Source organism: Lissotriton helveticus, chromosome 6 (genome assembly GCF_964261635.1).
Source record: "Lissotriton helveticus chromosome 6, aLisHel1.1, whole genome shotgun sequence".
Taxonomy (NCBI): Eukaryota; Metazoa; Chordata; class Amphibia; order Caudata; family Salamandridae; genus Lissotriton; species Lissotriton helveticus.
In genome coordinates this window covers 1,359,910,748-1,359,929,538 of record NC_136067.1, presented here as the reverse complement: position 1 = coordinate 1,359,929,538, position 18,791 = coordinate 1,359,910,748, and the positions used below count along the sequence as shown (strand labels likewise).

The window sequence follows — 18,791 nt, the reverse complement described above, 5'->3', positions numbered from 1 at the left end:
ATTACATATCGAATTGTTTAATACTTTGCACTCATGTGCTCTTTTAAAAAATAAACTGACAGCGTCATCTTGTAGTAGACGAGATTGTGTTAAGAAGTAAGTTCTGTATCAAGGACCGGCCAACACCAGCACAGATTAAGCACTGGGACCATCCCTAAGCAAATACTCTTGGTTCTGCCACAAAAGGGATCGCGGTTCCTGACCTTCTAGGCCACAACCTGTGTGTATGGAACACAAACAAACCTAGACATGTTTTGGGCTTGTTGGGTGTCATTAGTATGTTTCAGAGTGACGCCTAAGGCCTAGCCACGCATGGACCCAAATTTTAACTTCCTGTCTCGCGTGGGACATTCACTGAGAAAAGCAAAAAATGGTGGATTACATTCTTCCAATTACTCTCAACTAGTGTTAATTACATTAGGATACGTTCTCGCCCATCTTTGCGTTGCTCAATGTGCCACTAGAGAATGGGTCCTGCCATAAGCAAAGCGGTCCAGACTATACAACAAAAGGACATTACAGTTGAATCAGCTAGGCCACATCCTCAGTGTGCACAAACACAAACCACGTTCATCAATTGCTTTTGCATTGGAAGACTATGAGCTGGAAGAAGGTACTAAAGGTCTCTCAATGAGGTTAACAACAAACAGTATCCAGCCAATATGTTAGGAGATGTCACAACTTTTCTGTGTCGACAGTCTTGTCCTGTGAGCTTGCTAGCACAGGAATCAAATGAAATAAAAACGGTTTAACGTTTCTGTCTAAAACCAATAGGGTTGTTCCCCGCGTTCCCTCTCTCTAGGTGGGCTTCACTTGCCTGCGACAGAACTTTGCCGCTGTATATGAAGAGACCAGAAGCTATAAATCAGGACAACATTTAATCACCACACTAAATTTCTAAGTTAAGTCAACAATGAGAATTTGATTAGTATTAAGGATTTTATTATCATTAAAAATTTTTAGTAATTTCTTCTCTTTTATTCAGTTAGTTCAAAATGTATCAATCAGATTATAGAATTGACAGTAAAAAATATAGTTAGAACAAGTCACATCAAATAATGCAATAATGTGCGTTCCATAAAGGAAACAATCCCTTTTCTAAAGAATGAGGCGAAAAGGGAGTTATCAGGAACCCATAATAGTGGGGATATCTCGTGCCATTCGCTCATCACCCCTGGCTCACCCCTCCCCAGTAAAACACTTACAAATGATTGATGTCCTCTGCGTAGCTTTATTATTATACCAAACACCATTTTCAGTTGTGGGTAAAACTTCCCACATTGACCATTTATTAATTCACACATAAATTCTGCGCCCCTACATATGCGCTACAGTTTACCATATATATATATACAAATTGGCATCTCTAGAGGCGTGTTGTACCAGCAGGACACAACACCACCCCCTTTTCCAAGCCACCAGCTTCTAGGGTAGAGCCAGAGAGTCCAGGACCACCAGCAGGACGGCCCCCTCTCCCGCCTGCCTAGAGCCGCCATAATTGCCTCCCCTGCTCCAGGGTCAACCGTTTTTCCATCCAAAAGGAGTCCCCCAGTCTTTTCTCTTAGAAGGGACCCCGCCACAGGGCAAGGCGCCCCACTGGCGCCCTTGCCCTCCCCCCATGCTAACGCCCTGCCACTCTTCCAGGGTGTAAGGCAATGTCCCCCAGAATGGTTTGCACAAACACCTCCAACCTTACCCTGGTCAGGTGCACACCCCCCGTTCGATACACATCTGAAGTCAATTTCTGCAGCAAGCTATGTCTAATAACCAGGATCTGTGAACCCCCCAACAGCTTTTCCACCTCTCCATTCATTTTACTTACTGATGCATTCATGGCTGCTGCTGGCACCTCACCCCCCCACTCTCTCCGGGTGAGAACCTCTGACCAAATAATGGTTGTGTCTGGTAATGCCCTTCTGATCCAAGTAAGAAGAGAGAATAATGCCTCCTTGGCTCCCCGCCTGCCCCCCGAGACCAGGTTTTGGGCCCCCACGTGAATAACCAGCACGTCTGGGATAGGCAGACCCTTATTGAGCGCACTCCGCAAATGAGCTGAAACGTCCTCAGGCCCCAAACCTTCTAACCCTAACCAATTGTGAATAATCCCCAAGGCCCTTTGCGTCTTGTCCACCCCGGACCATGATGGGCTGTCACCACCCCAGACTCTCCGAGAGAGCACCTCCGTAAGTCCTCCTACACTCCCCTTCTGCCCCAGAGTGAATCACCAGCACATCTGTCCTAGCCAATGTGCTCAGAGCCCAGCATTACACCCGTAGAACATCCACTGAGCATCACCAGTGCGGACTGAAAGTCCAGAAACAACAGCAGGAGAGCCCCCTCACTCGCACGCCCAGAGCCCAACCAGCTCTAAGGTGTCCCTTCTGCAGGGATTCCTCACTCACACCCTGCCATTCCTTTGATGTACAGCTTCCTCCTGCTGATGGAGGCTGCTCCTTATGTGATAGTTGGTGCTTTTCTATACACAGTTGAGACCAAATGGCTAGATGTTCACGTGATTGTATCCCAGGCTGGCTTAATCATGATAATATTACACTTGATGTGCAATTACTCCTACAAGAGATGCAGCCTATGACTACGGTACCTTATCGGCACCCCCACCAAACCGCCTCTAGATAGGCTGACCAGATGTCTAATTCAACTGATACCCCTCCTCCTGCTACTTTATCCCCAGGTAAGTGGCTCAGCGTAGGTCTTGCTAAATACTTCCCTCTGCCTGCTAATACCACTGTATTACCTTGGACTGGTGACACTAATCCAGTCTCTTAAGGTTATTACCTCCATTTAAAGCAAGTGCTTATTACTTTTATCAAACCTAAGTGCTCAGCAACAAGAACATTGTGCTGCCTTTGTCCCAAGCAAGCAGTAGTTGTAGCAATTATCATTATTATTATTTTTACCTGACAACTAACCTTATCATGTACCCACTAAAATAGTAGTCAATGGTGCCACCAAACAATATAATACCAGCTGTTTCTCATGTCTCCAATTCTGCTCCGCATGGTCCCAGACTGATTATCCCTACTTTGGGTAGAAGGAAGTCCTCTTGCGCAATTCGCCTTTAAAAGGATTCTGCGCTGGCTATTAAGACTCAGGAGGACTATGAGAAACCAAATGAGGGACGACCTATTTAAAACCGGGAATTACTTAACCCCTTTTGCTATCACCCCTGCCATGTTGTTAGACGTAAGCATAGGTATGTAGGCTAGTTCCCAACTGACCCATACGACACTGGCGAGACCTACTACCCTGTAGTAATTTGGCCACCATTGCCTCTGGCAGCAGCGTTAGGACCGAATAACTGAAAACGTCAGTGACCAGCGGCTGATCTCATTACCACCGGGGGGGCACTCAACAGTGCAAGGCATAATACAACTGTAAACAAGACTCCGCTGAATCTACCACCCCAGCCTTGTCTGATGGTGTTACTGAAAGTGGCAAACCAACCACCCCATTCCTTTTTTGCCCATGGGTACCAGAACTTTGATGTACTAGAAGGAACACCTTTGTGTTGACCCCTCATAAGTGTACCCGGAAAGAGACTGCATGGCTCAGCACAGGCCAGGCTATAACTAGCCCCGTTTTATTTACCTATTCATTTATTTATGTATACCCCAATTTTCTATACCATACAAACCAGGTACCCCACGGGAGAAGGAATCCTTCCCATGTCTGCTGGTAGCAATGTCTCCACCATCCTGAAGTTCCTACTAGGCTCCATCTTGAGCATGTTGCCGTCATGCGCGCGTGGTGCGCCTCCCAAGATCATATAGGGGAAGAGAATAACAAACCATTAATGTTCGGTGCACCGCTGCCTTAGTTGCACAAATAAGATGCATTCATTCACCTCCAATGAGAAGGCTATGCCCTATGATTGTACACATACAATATGTATACTAAGTCTCTTAAATGTTGCTCGGATCCAGATCTGAGACTCAAACCCTGCACTCCCATAAACTAACTCAGCAGGTCTGGCTGTAATGCCACTTATAGTAATTGTGACTATGTAACCTTAAAAGTTACTTGTTTGAAAATTATTTCCTTACAGAGTTCAAGTCTCCTATGCCCCCCGAGCTGTTATGCCCCCTTCTCATGCATAAATTTGCACTGCATGATTTTACGTAATGCTCTGCCTAATCTCAGGCTATGACCTCACGGTCGCGAATACAACCTACTTAAAATGCTAACTAGCATTACCACAGGAAGCACCAACCATAATGCACCTTCATTTTAATTTGTTATTTGTAATGTCATACATTCAATTAGTGCGCCAGAATTGTAATATTTCTTATAAACGAATTATTGCACTTAAGCGCACATTACATTTTTAAAAGGGGCCTAATGTAGAGGTGCCATACACCGCAAAAAAGGCTCCCTAATTAACTTATTATTAAACTACCTTTGCCATCTCACAGTGAATTATCTGCATCTGTGGTCTAGAATTCTGCATTACTCTTTAGCACACTTCTTTAAAGTGTGCTGCAGCGCCTCTGCGCAGTTCTGCTGTCCGTGAAAATAGCCCGGAACCATAAATACCAAGAAACAATAATAATTTTTTTTTTTTTTTTTTTTTTTAGGACTACCCCTTCCAATACATGTTTACGTCGAGCATTTCTATGCTCACTTCAAGAAAGTCCAATGAATGTGTAACCCACTGTGCTGTTTCACGTGCCTCTGGAGAGACCTAAATAGAATTGTCTGCACTTAACCCATACCACTGAAATTATTCAAATGGCCTGTACAGTTTTAAAATAGTAGCCTAACACAGCATTGGTAAATAATTACAAAAGTTAGTGCAAAGAAAATATATTATGTATTTCACCCAGCCGCCAATACAGGCAGGGGACATTACCTTGGATAGTAGAAAGTTCATTTCATTTATTCAACTTAACTGCGGAAACTGATCCGTGTAAATAGGGGGCCAGGACAGCCGACCTCAGTAGTTAATTGTATTGCTCCAATGGTAGACGAGTTTGGAGAACATTTCCCAGCTGCACAACTTGCAAGAAGACCAAATGGATGTTACCCTCTGGCCCCACGTAAGATGTCGGTACTTCGGGTAATTGGGAGACCATTACCAAAGCGAGTTTTTGCTGCCGACTTGTTACATGTTTGACCTAATTGTTATGTGTAAATAACAGCATTTTACCAGCATGTTTGACCTAATTGTTATTTGTAAATAACAGAGCATTTTACCAGCACATTGTACAGCTAATTTGATGTGCCCCCCCCTGTGTATAAAAAATGTGTTCAAATGTCTTTGTATACCCGTAACTGAAGAAACCAGCATAAATAATCGCTGTACCATTCATATTCCTAGAAAAATTTTCAATGCATGTTTGGAACTGTTTACTTCTTTCTAATCTGACATAAATGCTTACATTAGTAACAGTAAGCACTTACACTGGGGGGTTCTGTTGTATTCGATGCACTGCATTAAATTATCCTGGTTGAAGTGGGCATATGAGTTTAATGAAGTACATGCGATGACCTGGCTATACCTGTATCTGATACAGTCTGTAATGCATCACAACGCCCCTGCTTTACACCTCTGCACACAGCTCCTAATCTATTCTAAACCTTTAGAACCAACCACAGATCCATCTGCCAGGGGCACCATCCTAGCAAGCGCCTGACCTGCCAAAATATGCCCTATTACCGAACTTGTTGTGACCGACACTGCCCCATTGCAGACAAAATCAAAAATGAAAATATCCTCGGACCAGTAACTCCTGGGCATGCAGCCCGAGCTCCGCGACTCTCTGCCCCCAAGTGCTTTTGCCATGCCTTCCTCGGCCTGAGCTCTGTTCCGGATAGCGTGCTACTCGCCGTAAGAAAGCGCTTTGACGCCTGGCCCGTGGCAACAAGCGCTATATAACTGCAATTATAATATTCATTATTTCCAACATCGGTATGACTTGCTCGTGAATTTACCCCGCTATCTGGCCAAGATCACGGGGAGTCTGGGGCTCAGTACGTTATGCCCTTTCAGTTCTAGCAAGTTCGAGCCCCGGGTCGCTGATGTAAAACCTGCGATGGCCGAAGATGACCCTCGCGACCTCTAGGAGCTGGCACCGGCAGTTTAGCACGCTTAAGATCCTCTGTTGCTAAAATACCAATTATCATTGTTAACCCGTTTTAGTATAAAAGTATAGTAGTGCTTTCTATAATTACTTAAAAGTCTATTCTAAAGCAATAAACCTTTTGGACTCTGGGGAAATATATACGCTTGTTGCGCTGCCTTTAGGCGCGAAACCCAGGTCTCCCAGACCATAGTCAACTGCTCTACCAACTAAACCACTCTGCTTGTAGTAAAAAACGGTGATCATTACCACGTGACTCACTGGCGTCAGCGTTTCATGCCTTCAGGTCCCATACAGTAGCCTCAGATTCATATAGCGCAAACTCGACCCCGGGTATCGGAGTGCTTTCAAAACGACCTCGGGCTCTGCGCCTCCTTTCCCATTTGCTACTTTTTATTACCCAGCCATGCCTCAACCAAGTTAAAAACGATGTTAGAGCTGCGCTCTTTAAACGGATGTGTGTATTGCTCCGATGCCGAAAAGCCGCTAATGTGAACACACACAGCCATAACATTCCCCCCTTCCCTCAAACGTGATACCTAATTGTTCGTGCACCATCATTATTTTAACTGCACGCAACCTGTATAAGTAATTAACATCTTTTTTCTTATTTTTTTTTTTTTTTAGAATTTGAACCCTGCTCTCCTCTGCTGTAGACCGCCATCCAGCCACGCGTGTAGGAAGGAAACGCCCCTCGCTCCATCTAACTACTAACGCCGCCCTCGCTCTGCCCGCGACATCGCTGATCATCTCCTTCATCCCGACTGATAGCAAGCGAGACTCGACAATGCTTGTTAAAAAAAACAAGCTTTTCCGCGTATTCAGTAATCATTGTTCCCACTAGGTCGACAATGCTTTTGGATAAACACCCCAAGCTTTTCTCCGCGTATGTAGTAATCCTTGCTCCCACTAGAAAAATTACCTTACAATTAAAAAGACTTCACAGGGGCCCGAACCCGAGGCTCCCGGCACCGTACATAATATGCCTAATAAGCTACGCTATGGCCTCTCACCTGTTTGCAACCAAAAGCCGCCAGGCCTGACTCCACCGCTCGCAACTATTTCCCGGCTAGCCTTCTCGTCAAACAGGCGAGAGACAAAAGAGGGCTACTCCCAGAGGTGCTGCACCTCTTATTGCCTTGGAGGGAGGGTCCTTAGACGCCCACCAAGCATCTCACATTACGGTGAGACCCTCCCCATGACGTCTGGCTGCAGAAACGAAACTCACCTACTGAGGCGGGCACGGAATGCCCACTAAAGGCCCCCCTTCCCTAGTCGCGGGGGTGGCCTCCCAAGAGTTCAAATTCGAGACAAGAGTGAGAGTTAGAGCGTGAAGCTCAAATTCAATCAATCAATATTTGCTCAACTTCCCATAAAGAGAGGTTTACAAAAAGTAAAAATAGTCATGCAGTAGCAGTAGCGACTGTAATCAGCAATAAGGTCAGGTAGGATAGCAGATCAGCATTCAGCCTTCAGCATAAAGCCGTAAGCATGCAGCTTCAGTGCGGGCAAGTGGTGTGGGCAAGAGCATAAAGCTTCTCGGTTGTGAGGTTTGGGAAAAAAGTTAGCCTACTCTAGGAACACGCACTAATATTAACAGTCGAAAAAAATTGCAGTTCGTGTTGCTTCTTCTCTTTCTCTTGTCCAAACATTTTTCCATTTTTCTTGTGAGCAGTCTTGTCTCAGTCTTTCCCACCTCTATGCACAATGTATTCACTACGAATTATCTTGAAGTATGAAATACATTTGAAAATATGCCTATATATGAGGCCTTTTGATTCTTAGATCTCCTTTCTCATGGGTACAAGCACATTCTAACCTTCTCAAGAAATACATTGTGTTAGGCTAAACAATTGATTATGTGAAATAAAACATGAACTGCAACAATTATTATTCAGCACCACATTTCTTCAATACAAATCGGGAAAGAAACAGGTTCAGCTATCAACATTTTCTGTTTTTCATTGTGTTTAGTCTGCTAAACAATATGAAGTCATTCTGTTCAATGAAGTGTTTATTTAGCAAAACATTGTAAAATATTATTATTAATCAACTACATCCCACTCCGAACCAACGCCACACGCCACGCTCCAACTATTCTTGGGCGTATACCGACTCCCCACCATATCCCCAGAAGATAAACGAGATTTAGATAGCAAAATCACAGCTTCAGAGATTAAACACGCCATTGGGTCCCTAGCGCGCAAGAAATCACCAGGGATGGATGGGTTCCCACTGAAATACTATAGCACATTCAAAGCCCAGATAGTACCCCATCAACGGCTCATATACGAGGAGGCCCTGTCCACAGGGATTCTACCCGCATCGTTTCGGGAATCTGTCATGGTGACGTTTTTAAAACCTCACAGGGACCCCATGCACCCCTCTTCGTACAGACCCATTACTCTCCTTAATGCGGATTGCAAAATCCTGGGGAAAATACTGGCTGATCGATATAGCCAACTCATACCCACTCTAATCCACCCCGATCAGTGTGGCTTCGTGCCTGGGCGCAACACCTCCCACAATCTGAGGCGGCTATTTCATATCCAGGACAGGGTGCAGGGCTGGTTCCCCCGAGCAGCATGCCTGATATTCGACCTAGAAAAGGCGTTTGACACACTGATGTGGTCGCACCTGTTTGCGGTCCTCCAGGCACTGATTTATGGCCAGGTCCTGATGGCGTATACCCAACTGCTCTATAAGGGGCTCACCTCCAGATTCCGGCTCAGCAAGCTCATATCGGATCCCTTCCCAATTGAGAGAGGCACCAGGCAGGGGTGTCCTCTCTCTCCCCCCTCCTGTTTGCTTTAGCGGTCGAACCTTTGGCCGTACGTCTACGGCTGGAGGGCTATGCCTGGGGGATTCCGATAGCAGGGACGATGCACTGCGTATCCTTATACGCTGACGACCTGCTGATCTACGTCCGAGACGTGACGGGAGACCTGACTCCAATTTGGGATACTTTGCAAGCCTTCGGCGCTCTTTCCGGGCTCAAGATAAATTGGGAGAAGTCCACTGTATACCCACTCGGTCCCCATCTGGCACCACACACAGTGATTTCAAAAAAGAGAGGGTACCCCACTTTCACCAGGGAACAGGGTAAGAAGACAGTTAGTCAAGGGGGGGATCCCTGGAGTCGAATAGTCTACTTCTTACACAGACCTTTCTTGTAATACAAGGAGAGGTCACAGTATATCATAGGTATTCAGACAAGCATAAGGATGGATTTCCACAAAGAAATAGTCTTGCTAAACAATCTAGATTTATTCGAATTGTATACAAATAGACAATAAAAACAAGATAAAATTCATCCAAAATAATTAAAAACCAAGATAACATATCCCGGTGGGTTAAGTGCAGGAACGAGGCAGAAGCGATCGATCAGCTACATAACGAACATATCCAGTTCAGCAGCAGACGAATGACTACATATGCCCGTTCTAAACAAGTTTTAAAAATATCTGAGATACACTACAAGTGGGCAGTTGCCTGACAACTAAACAACCAAGGAACCCCATCAAAAGGAGCTTTTGGTTACAAGAGAGAGCTCTATTTTTCATTAACAGAAGGGCACCAAGGACTATATGTGTAGCACCAAAAGAGGGAGACCTTAAGGAGACCCCATTTTTTGAGCGCCCACAATACGGCACCAAGGATACGGTATATTCATCCGTTCCCTGAAACCCCAGAAACAAGAAGTCCTGAGGAAGGTGCTACGATATCAAGTGACAAGCACCGAAACGCGTCGACGCACTGTTTTGATCCAAAAGAATCCAACCAGGGCCAGATTGAGCTTCAGATGGGCATTAGGTCTCTCCACTAAAGCTAGAGAGTATTTAAACCGTCTATGGCCATTGGATCTTGTCAAATATAGTGGCAGAAATATTAAGTGGGCCACTTAGATATGAGGGGTTTATTGTAAATTTGCTTTGTTTGTTGTTTACTGTGAATATATCTTGATTGCTTTTCCATTTATTGTGTATCTTGATTGATTTTCCATTTATTGTGTATCATAATATTGTGGTGATGTAACATTGTTTAATAATTATTCTTAACCCACCGGGATATGTTATCTTGGTTTTTAATTATTTTGGATGAATTTTATCTTGTTTTTATTGTCTATTTGTATACAATTCGAATAAATCTAGATTGTTTAGCAAGACTATTTCTTTGTGGAAATCCATCCTTATGCTTGTCTGAATACCTATGATATACTGTGACCTCTCCTTGTATTACAAGAAAGGTCTGTGTAAGAAGTAGACTATTCGACTCCAGGGATCCCCCCCTTGACTAACCACACACAGTGACACTAGGCACCCAGTTGCTACATTGGAGCGAAGAGGCCCCCCGATACCTAGGGGTGCGCCTGTACCAATCTCCGGCGGACTTGTACGAAGGCAATCACCGCAAGGCCTTAGCTGGTCTACAGTCGGCGGTGGCCTTCTTAAAAACTCTGCCATTGGCACCCATTGGCCGAGTAGCCCTAGCAAAAATTATATTGGTACCCAGACTCCTCTATCACTTTACCAATCTCCCGGTGATCCCACCCAGGTCCTTTTTCCAGGAACTAGATACCTTGCTCACCACTCTTATATGGGGAAACGGTCGGCACAGAGTAGCGCTTAGTAAATTACAGTTACCCACTACGGAGGGAGGCCTCGGAGCCCCATCATTTGAGTCATACTTCCTGGCAGCACAACTCCAATGGCTGTCCCATTAGACAGCGGAGCGCCATATAGTGGAAACTACAACAGAGACGGGCAGGACACCTCTCCCGGTCATCAGACGTCTACTCCTCCCGGGCGCCAAGCCGTCCCGATGTGACTGAGGTGGAGGCGTTGTTCCAGGATGGACAACTGTGCACCTACGAGCAGCTGGTCGAGTGGTATGACCTCCCACGCGGCCAATTCCTTACGCACAGACAGCTCCTGGAACATATACGACCGTTCTGGGACCTCAGAAAAGGGGACCCGCCCACACACCCGGTGCTCCACACAATACTTCGCATGGGAGCCGGTAGACACCTAATAACGTGGCACTACAAGGCCATCAGGGAACTGACTGATGTCTCCTTGGACACCCTACGTCACTCTTGTGAGGACGATATAGGCAGAGTGTTCTACGACGCGGAATGGAATCGCGTCCTGGAATACACCAAGAAAGTGTCCAGGAACGCGTGATTTAAGAACATACAATTTAATATTCTCCACTGGGCCTACCTTACGCCAGACAAACTCCAACGTTATTATCCGGACACACACTTTCGCTGCCCGCGTTGGAGCCTACCGGCTGCAACCTTCAAGCATATGTTCTGGGACTGCCCCTCCCTACGCCAATACTGGGCCACAATCCACCGAATCCTCCTGGAGTTGGTTAACCTTCCGTTGATAGACTCCTGGGAAGCTTGTGCGCTGGGGACATACAATAGGAAGAAATCGGAAAAACTACAATGGAAGTTCGCTTCCTTCGCCCTACTGTTTGCGAAAAGAGCCATCGCCATGCATTGGAGGGCCCCCACGGGTCCCCCGGAGGCGGCCTGGACGGGAGCGGTAAACAAATGGGGAGCAGCAGAGGAGGAACTTTTACGGGACGAGGAAGTGAAGGGAATGCGTAAGAACCCCATATCCCTAGAATGGGCGCAGTTACTCATACGCTTTAAGCAAGAAACAACCCCGGCGGACACTCCGGACCCGTCCCCTCCCCGCGCCCGGGCCTCCCCGCGCTGTCCCGCCCGGCTGCCTGAAACACAGGCCCCCTGCGCGCAGAGCGAACCAGATTGATGGGTGGCCTCTCTGGGGTTTGGCGCCCACTGCCCTTGACGGATTCCCCCCCCCCTTTGACCCGGGCCCCCCTGGCTGCCCCCCTTTTCTTCTTTTTTTGCTCTGATCTTTAGCCCACCGACCACGACGCCCTTCACAAATAAAGCGCCGTGATCCTGTCCAACCCGTTATACACACTTCGAACCACTCGCCACACCAGGAAAAATTTCCCTTACGGTGTCAAGTTTTTAGTTACTAGCCGGAAGTTCCGAACCGGCACACATTCCCTTGTTGGTAGCTATCACGAGGTTACAAGTATACACTAACTCACTCGGGGACGACATTTACAGACACCTCCACCAGCACACAATCCCACAACCGTGGAACAGAGAACTCTGCAATCGTGCATCCCCCCCCTGGTTTCCACGTCAGTGGGCCATTGGATACCACGCAGCTGACTGAGGTCCAGACTGAATGATAGGGAGGAACAGTGTTTGTACTTCCTTTGTTTGCTATGTAATCCTAGACTGTGCGGAAAATTGGTATTCAAGTATTGTATCACCCCCTCTGGGGGCTTGTTTTGCAAAACCTCAATAAAAAAATATAATAATAATAAAAAATAATTAATCAACTACATCCCTTAATACAATATGAAGTGTTCACTAATGGCATGTCAGGTTAAGATCAACTTTTTAATCATTTTGTACACATCTAAGCATTTAACTTTGCTGCTTGTAAAATGTAGCATGCTTTAAACATAATGAGGCCTGGTACTAATAAGTATGGTGATGTACTACAATTTGCACTTTTATGTTGTGTCGGTTGAAAATAAATTACATGTGAACATTGCACACATTTTAACTATATACATTTTTCATGTTAAAAAACTTTTTAACGAGCTTTTAAAGATTCCATTGTTTCTCCGCTGAGTTACAATCTGTCAGTAGATTCAGAGGTTCCCCTTCACATTTTCCCCTTCTACCTATGGTTTCTAAGGTAATGGAAAATGTAGTCAGTAGGGTGTTCTGTCACAGTATTGAGCTTTTTATATCGACCTGCACATATATCAACTGTGCAACATCCACTGCCAACATATTGTCAAGGTAAGTACATGTGGAATTAAAAAAAGTAGAGTCTCCAGGGCTGCTACCGCCGCCTGCACAAGCAGCTTCCCTGCTTGAGTTTGACTCCGCACACACCATGTGTGATAGAGTCCTCTCACTGCCGTGAGATATGTAGGTCACTCCAAGGTAGGCCACCTAAAGCCTGGGAGGCAGGGTGCAATATTTTAATGGTGAAGGCATATATATATATATATACAGACATATATACCTCTACAGTAACCTTGCCATTCAAGTTTACTGTTAGTGAACGGAGGTCCATGGGTTAACGTGGACTGGCTACTGGACCAAACCGAGATAGTCAGCTCCCCAATGGTACCACTGAATTTAGTCATGTTTGTTATCAAACACCATGATTTTTCACTCTTGAGAGGATTCTCGTATTAAGGGTGGGCTGGCATGCACCCAGGTGGCATCCTTAGAGTGTGCCCACCAAGATACAGTGTTTCCCTGCGCCTTGGCGGGCTCACTGAGCCTTTTGCCGTCAAGACAGGAGTCTAACCCCCCACTGGGAAGTGCTAGCACTCCCAGAGGACGTAGACAAAAGGCCTGGTCTGGTAGGAGGTCACACCTCCGCCCTCCCAGGAAGGCTAGTGAATGCCGCATCAGGGCGGTGAGCTTCAAATGCTCACACTGCCTATAATATGCACAATACTTGTTCCCTAGCCGAGGACAAAGACCCCCTCCCGCCCCCAGGCACTCTTGCGTGCGGGTAGGCAGGAAAGTTAGCTAGTCAGGAGGCGTACACTCCCAAAAGGCTAGCGACAACTCTAGGATAGGCTACCTGGACTGTACAGCTGAAGATGGGTAGTGCCATCTTAAAAAGTCCCAAAAGTTGTGGGTTCTGGGTAGAAAAGTGACCTACACCTACCACATGTTGTCACTTCAGGGGTGGATTAGCTGCAGGACTAGTAGCCCATTGTCTACTTCCCCCCCATGCCCCTAAAACCCCCTAAACCCAGGATTTACGGGGCCACCCTGACATCAGATCTACTCTGAAGAAGAAAAGGGCCTGTGTCAGCACAAGGCAGGACTCCATTGCGAAGAGGCGCAAAGTACTGCACCCGTGGCAGCTCCCTGCAGCCGCTGGACCATGACCCGTCCCAGACCTGAGACCCATTCCAAAAGGAAGGTGAACCCCTATGCGACCCAAAGACTTTGCCAGGACTCCCCAGGACTAGAGGCACTAGGCACTTGCAGTAGGCAGGCCCAAACCGCACTTCCAAGATCAAAAGAAGGACTGACAACTGGGCTCCGTCGAGGACCAGCCCTAAAGAAACCATACAGGTGCATTCAGAAGCATAGTCTTGAACCTTAGCGCGTCTCAGCCCTCTAGAGTGTTTCCAAGACCCACGGAAGAAGATTTGCTTCATTGCTGCATTTGCTGTGGCCAAGGTTGGTTGGCGGGCTTGCTGACTACTGACTGCTTTACTGGACACTACAAGAAGGGGGAATCCCTTGCTCTGTCATCCTTCTACTTCTATGGCGCAGTTGCAGAGTATTTGCATCCCAAAGCTGTCTGCATTGGCATGCCTAGTAAAGTAATCTCCTGCAGTTCCGTTCAGCACCATGGGTAGCCAGTAACACCTCTGCACCGAGACCTCCGAGCTAGGTAGAGCTGTTCTGCCCGGTGACACAACACAAATTGGTCCAGCACACTAAAACAAAAAGTAACCAAATTCTATATACACAAATTGATTATTCAAAGGCAGAATCAGTGGTCTTGTAGAAGTTCATTCTTTATTAAATCTTCATTTAAAAGTCTGTAGCCATAGCCAACGCGTTTCGTCCTTCATGGACTTCTTCAGGGCGAAATAAATCTGTAACATGAAGTGGTCATACGCCAGTTTCAGTGTGTCCTCTTATAAGGGGCAGTCATAGAGCACAAGTCTCGAAAAGAGTTTTACGTCCTCCTTATGATAATATTTCCTCAAATTTTGTGGTAACTCGCTTTCACGTTGGTGAGTAACTTCAAAAACAATAATTCCTTTAATAGGTCATTTTTGTTCCGATATCGGCCGGCTCCATAGCGTGGCGTCCTCCGTAATGGCATACCTGTTCTGCCTGGTGATTCCTGGTCCAGGGGCCACTCCAGGCTTCACCCCCAAGGAATTTCTGTGAACTCGACTTTCAAGTATCGTTTTGCTAAGTACTGCTTTTTCAGCACCTGTGGCTCTCATTCTGCACCAAGGACAGCCAAGTCACCTCTCCACCGGGACTTCCTGTGCAAGGTAAAAGTGTTCTGACTGTTGAAGCTTGTTCTGTAGACCAGCAAGACCTTCACTCCGAGTGGGTTCTGTGGAAATCTTCACGCAAGTGACCGAGTGCCACCCTGTGTTTCTCCCTATGACCGCAATGATAACGTTTGACAGCTCTGCAAAGTATTGATTTTATTATCACTGTAAATTGTATAACCCCGGTTATACAAACTGCACATACCTCATTCTGGTGTCTAAAATTATATGAAAATCAGTTCTACTTTTATATATTCTTGTTGGATTTCTTTGGAGTCTTTTCAAACTTATCGTCAATGTTGGTACTGTAAAATGATGTATACTTGTTCCTCTAAGTAGGCCTGTCTGCGGTTTGACACTCCAACAGGACTAAGAGAAGGATTACAAGTGTGAATCCGAGGTCAACTTTTGGGTATCGTGTTAATATTACATGGCAAGGCCCCCAACTATACCACATAATATTGCCATCTTGCTACACTCTTCAGATGGCAGTTGAGTGTGGCAGTGTCTGTGCCATAGTCTTGCGGACCTGTTGACATAATCTGACACAGTCGATCATGAGCTATCAAGCACCACCCAGATATCGAACTAGGGGGCTTTATTTACATATGGATACAGTTTTTTCATTCATGTCATTGCCAGGCTGTTCCCATGACCTCTTTATATTCAATTTTGGGCCACTGACTGTTGGACTCTCCAGGGTCTTCTATTTCCCTGGGCCTTTTTTTAGTGTCTATTCTAGCCTCTTACAAACCTCACCAATGTTCTGAGCTTACCCTGTTATATGTAACCACATGATATCCTGATGCTCTGAATTTGAAGAGGGGGCTGGAGGAAATATGTTGTGGATCCAGGATTATATGCAAATTGCTGAGAAGGTGAAGATTATGGACCTGGCAATAATGGGCACTTGAGCGGCAGCATCCATGGTGACCTGCTCTGGGAAGGAGTTCCACACAATGAGGTGTCCAGTATCGGCTAAGTGCCTTTATCAGTGGCTGCCGCTGCGTAGTGGGGGTGTAAATGAAAAAAAGGGGAAAAACCCACTTACCTGCATGTCGGCCGCTTCCTCTTCGCCCTCTTCGGCTCTTCTGTGGAGTCCAAGAGCAAGAAGGAAGCAGGAGGCTCCCAGAATGCCCTAGCCAATCACAAAGCTGAGTTACAGCAGCTTTGAGGTTGGTCTGACCGCTGTAGTTCGGCGCTCAGGCATGGACTGGGAGGCTGGGCATGTTCTCCACCCAGGCTGTGTATTACAGCCGGTGGAGAACATGCTTGACTGTTTTACCGGCCCGAGACAGCCGGCCAAACTGTCATGCGCAGTTAAGAGTGCTGCCACTCCCCCCCTGCACCTATGATGTCTAGCCCCGCCGCTAACCAGCCGAGCCAGGAAAATAAAAAGAAAATGATAATAACATTGAGTTATTATCATTTAATTTTTCCTTTTTCAACTGCTCACAGAACAGTGGGTGACGCTCCTCCGCCTTATCAGAGGAGCCACCCCTGGCAGTAATGAGAGTTACCACCGGTCCCGGAATCGGGACTACGATATTCGTAATATCTCCGCAGATCAGGAGTATATAACCCATAGACTCTACCTGCTAGCGGCTCCAACTCTACCTCCTAAATGAGGTGGTAGAGGCACTACAGTGCAAAAGAGCATTTACCAGCGTATGCAAAAAAGCGGAGATTGTGAAAAAAATGGATGCGGTGTTTTGCAAGGCCTTTGACAAGCTATGATGAGCTTTGCTGTTGGTCACCTTAGACAAAAAGCGAAAAAAGGACACAGAATGTGATAAGATGTTCAGAGTGTAAAGTGTCTCAGTCCATCTCTAATTATTCTCCTCTTGGGAAAAGCAGCAGCAGCATTGTGAAAGTTCTTCCTTGTTCTGGCAGCAAACGGTAATTAAAGATATACTGGCAGATGCATCAAAGTTATGTTTTGCGAGTCCTTAATAGCGAATTTTAAGGAATCGCTATTAAAAACTCGCAAAACGGGATGCATGTAGGAATCGCAATGTTATTAGCGATTCCTAAAAATTCCTTATTAGCGATTCGGTAATAGCTAATCGCTAATAAAGGCCCATAGGAATGAATGGGAAAGCCATTCATTATTAGCGATTAGCTATTACCGAATCGCTAATGTTCTGCTATTTCAAGGGTGCCAGGGTGTCCAAAGGACACCCTGTTGCACCCCTGAAATGGACCTGTGTACAAATGTTACACGCACGCATGTGTGTGCGCAACATGTAACTTTGAAAAATGCACAAAAGTGCATTTTTCAAAGTTTTAGCAAATTACCACGAAGTTCAACTTCATGGTAATTTGCTCCCACTATTAGCGAATATGCTATTTATTTGGGTTTCATGCATTGCATTTAAGGAATCTCATTTTGGGATTCCTTAAATGCAAGAGCAATTTAAGGAATCGCTATTTAGAAATTCCTTAAATTGCGATTTCTGCATTTGGGATGATGCATCCCAAATGCAAAAATACCGGGAGCAAACGGCCAGATTCTGAGAATCTGCCCGTTTGCTCCCGGTATTTTCTTTGATGCATCTGCCTGATAGTCATTTTCTTGCTGTCATTTCATTAATAATTGGAAGATGTTCCATGTGTCCAGCAGGGATGCATAATAGCCCAGACCAAGGCAAGCTGAGTCACTTACTATGTTAAAGTGCAAATAAGAGACAGCCCTCAACCGCTTGACCACTTCGCTCATGTACAATTTTAACTGGTAACTACATTATTTTAGTTTTAAAACAGAAGTGCTACGTGTTTGTGAAACATTACCCACTCCGTACCCATTAGTCTATTAATACAATGTTGAGAAAACAAAAAAGAAACATCAATTTCCGCAATTCAAGTTTTCTTCACGATGAATAGATTTTCTTGCACTGAGACATTCGATTTCTTGTATCTGCTATTTATTTTTTCTTTACCATGTTCTTTTTGCAGCTTTTTAATCTATCTTTCCCAAGTTTGACTTATTATTAGTGCTGTTTTAATTCTATTAATTGCATATTGATGAAGGCAGTGGCTTTTGAAAAAATTCTTCAAATCTAATGAATAGCTCTGTTCCTGCGATTAATAATAACTGTGCCTACATAGCTGTATGTTCGTTTGGAGATGGTAATATATGTTTACACGTTTATGAAGAAATAGTCAGAATTTTAAAAAGTTCAAGATTTTTGACCACCCAACAATAAACCCACATTTATATTTTTAATGTTTTGCTCGCTATCCCATTCTTTTTTTCGTAGCTGAATGAAAACAAATGTTACTGTCTTCCATTACAGTCAATTTATAGCAACTTTGCAAGATGGAAATGCTGAATCTGCCTGACCAGGATGTACGAATCTTTACTTGCAGGGTACTCAGAGTTCTCAGCTGTGAGTGATTAACTCATTTAGTTATCGTACCCGGGCACTATACTCAATATGTCTAGGGCGCTACCCATTCCTTCCCAATGTACGCCTAGTAGAGGGGCAGCTCAGCCAAATAATTTGCCCTCCACTATGCAGACCTTACTTTGCTCCACCACCAGTATCACTTGTAGTGACTAGCAGGCTAACC

General features: G+C 45.4%; 1 protein-coding gene across 1 annotated transcript in view; it reads left to right on the top strand.

Moving 5' to 3' along the window:
• PGBD5 (piggyBac transposable element derived 5) overlaps positions 1–18,791 on the top strand; it is a 522,626-nt gene that overhangs the window by 245,552 nt on the left and 258,283 nt on the right. The window lies entirely within an intron of this gene.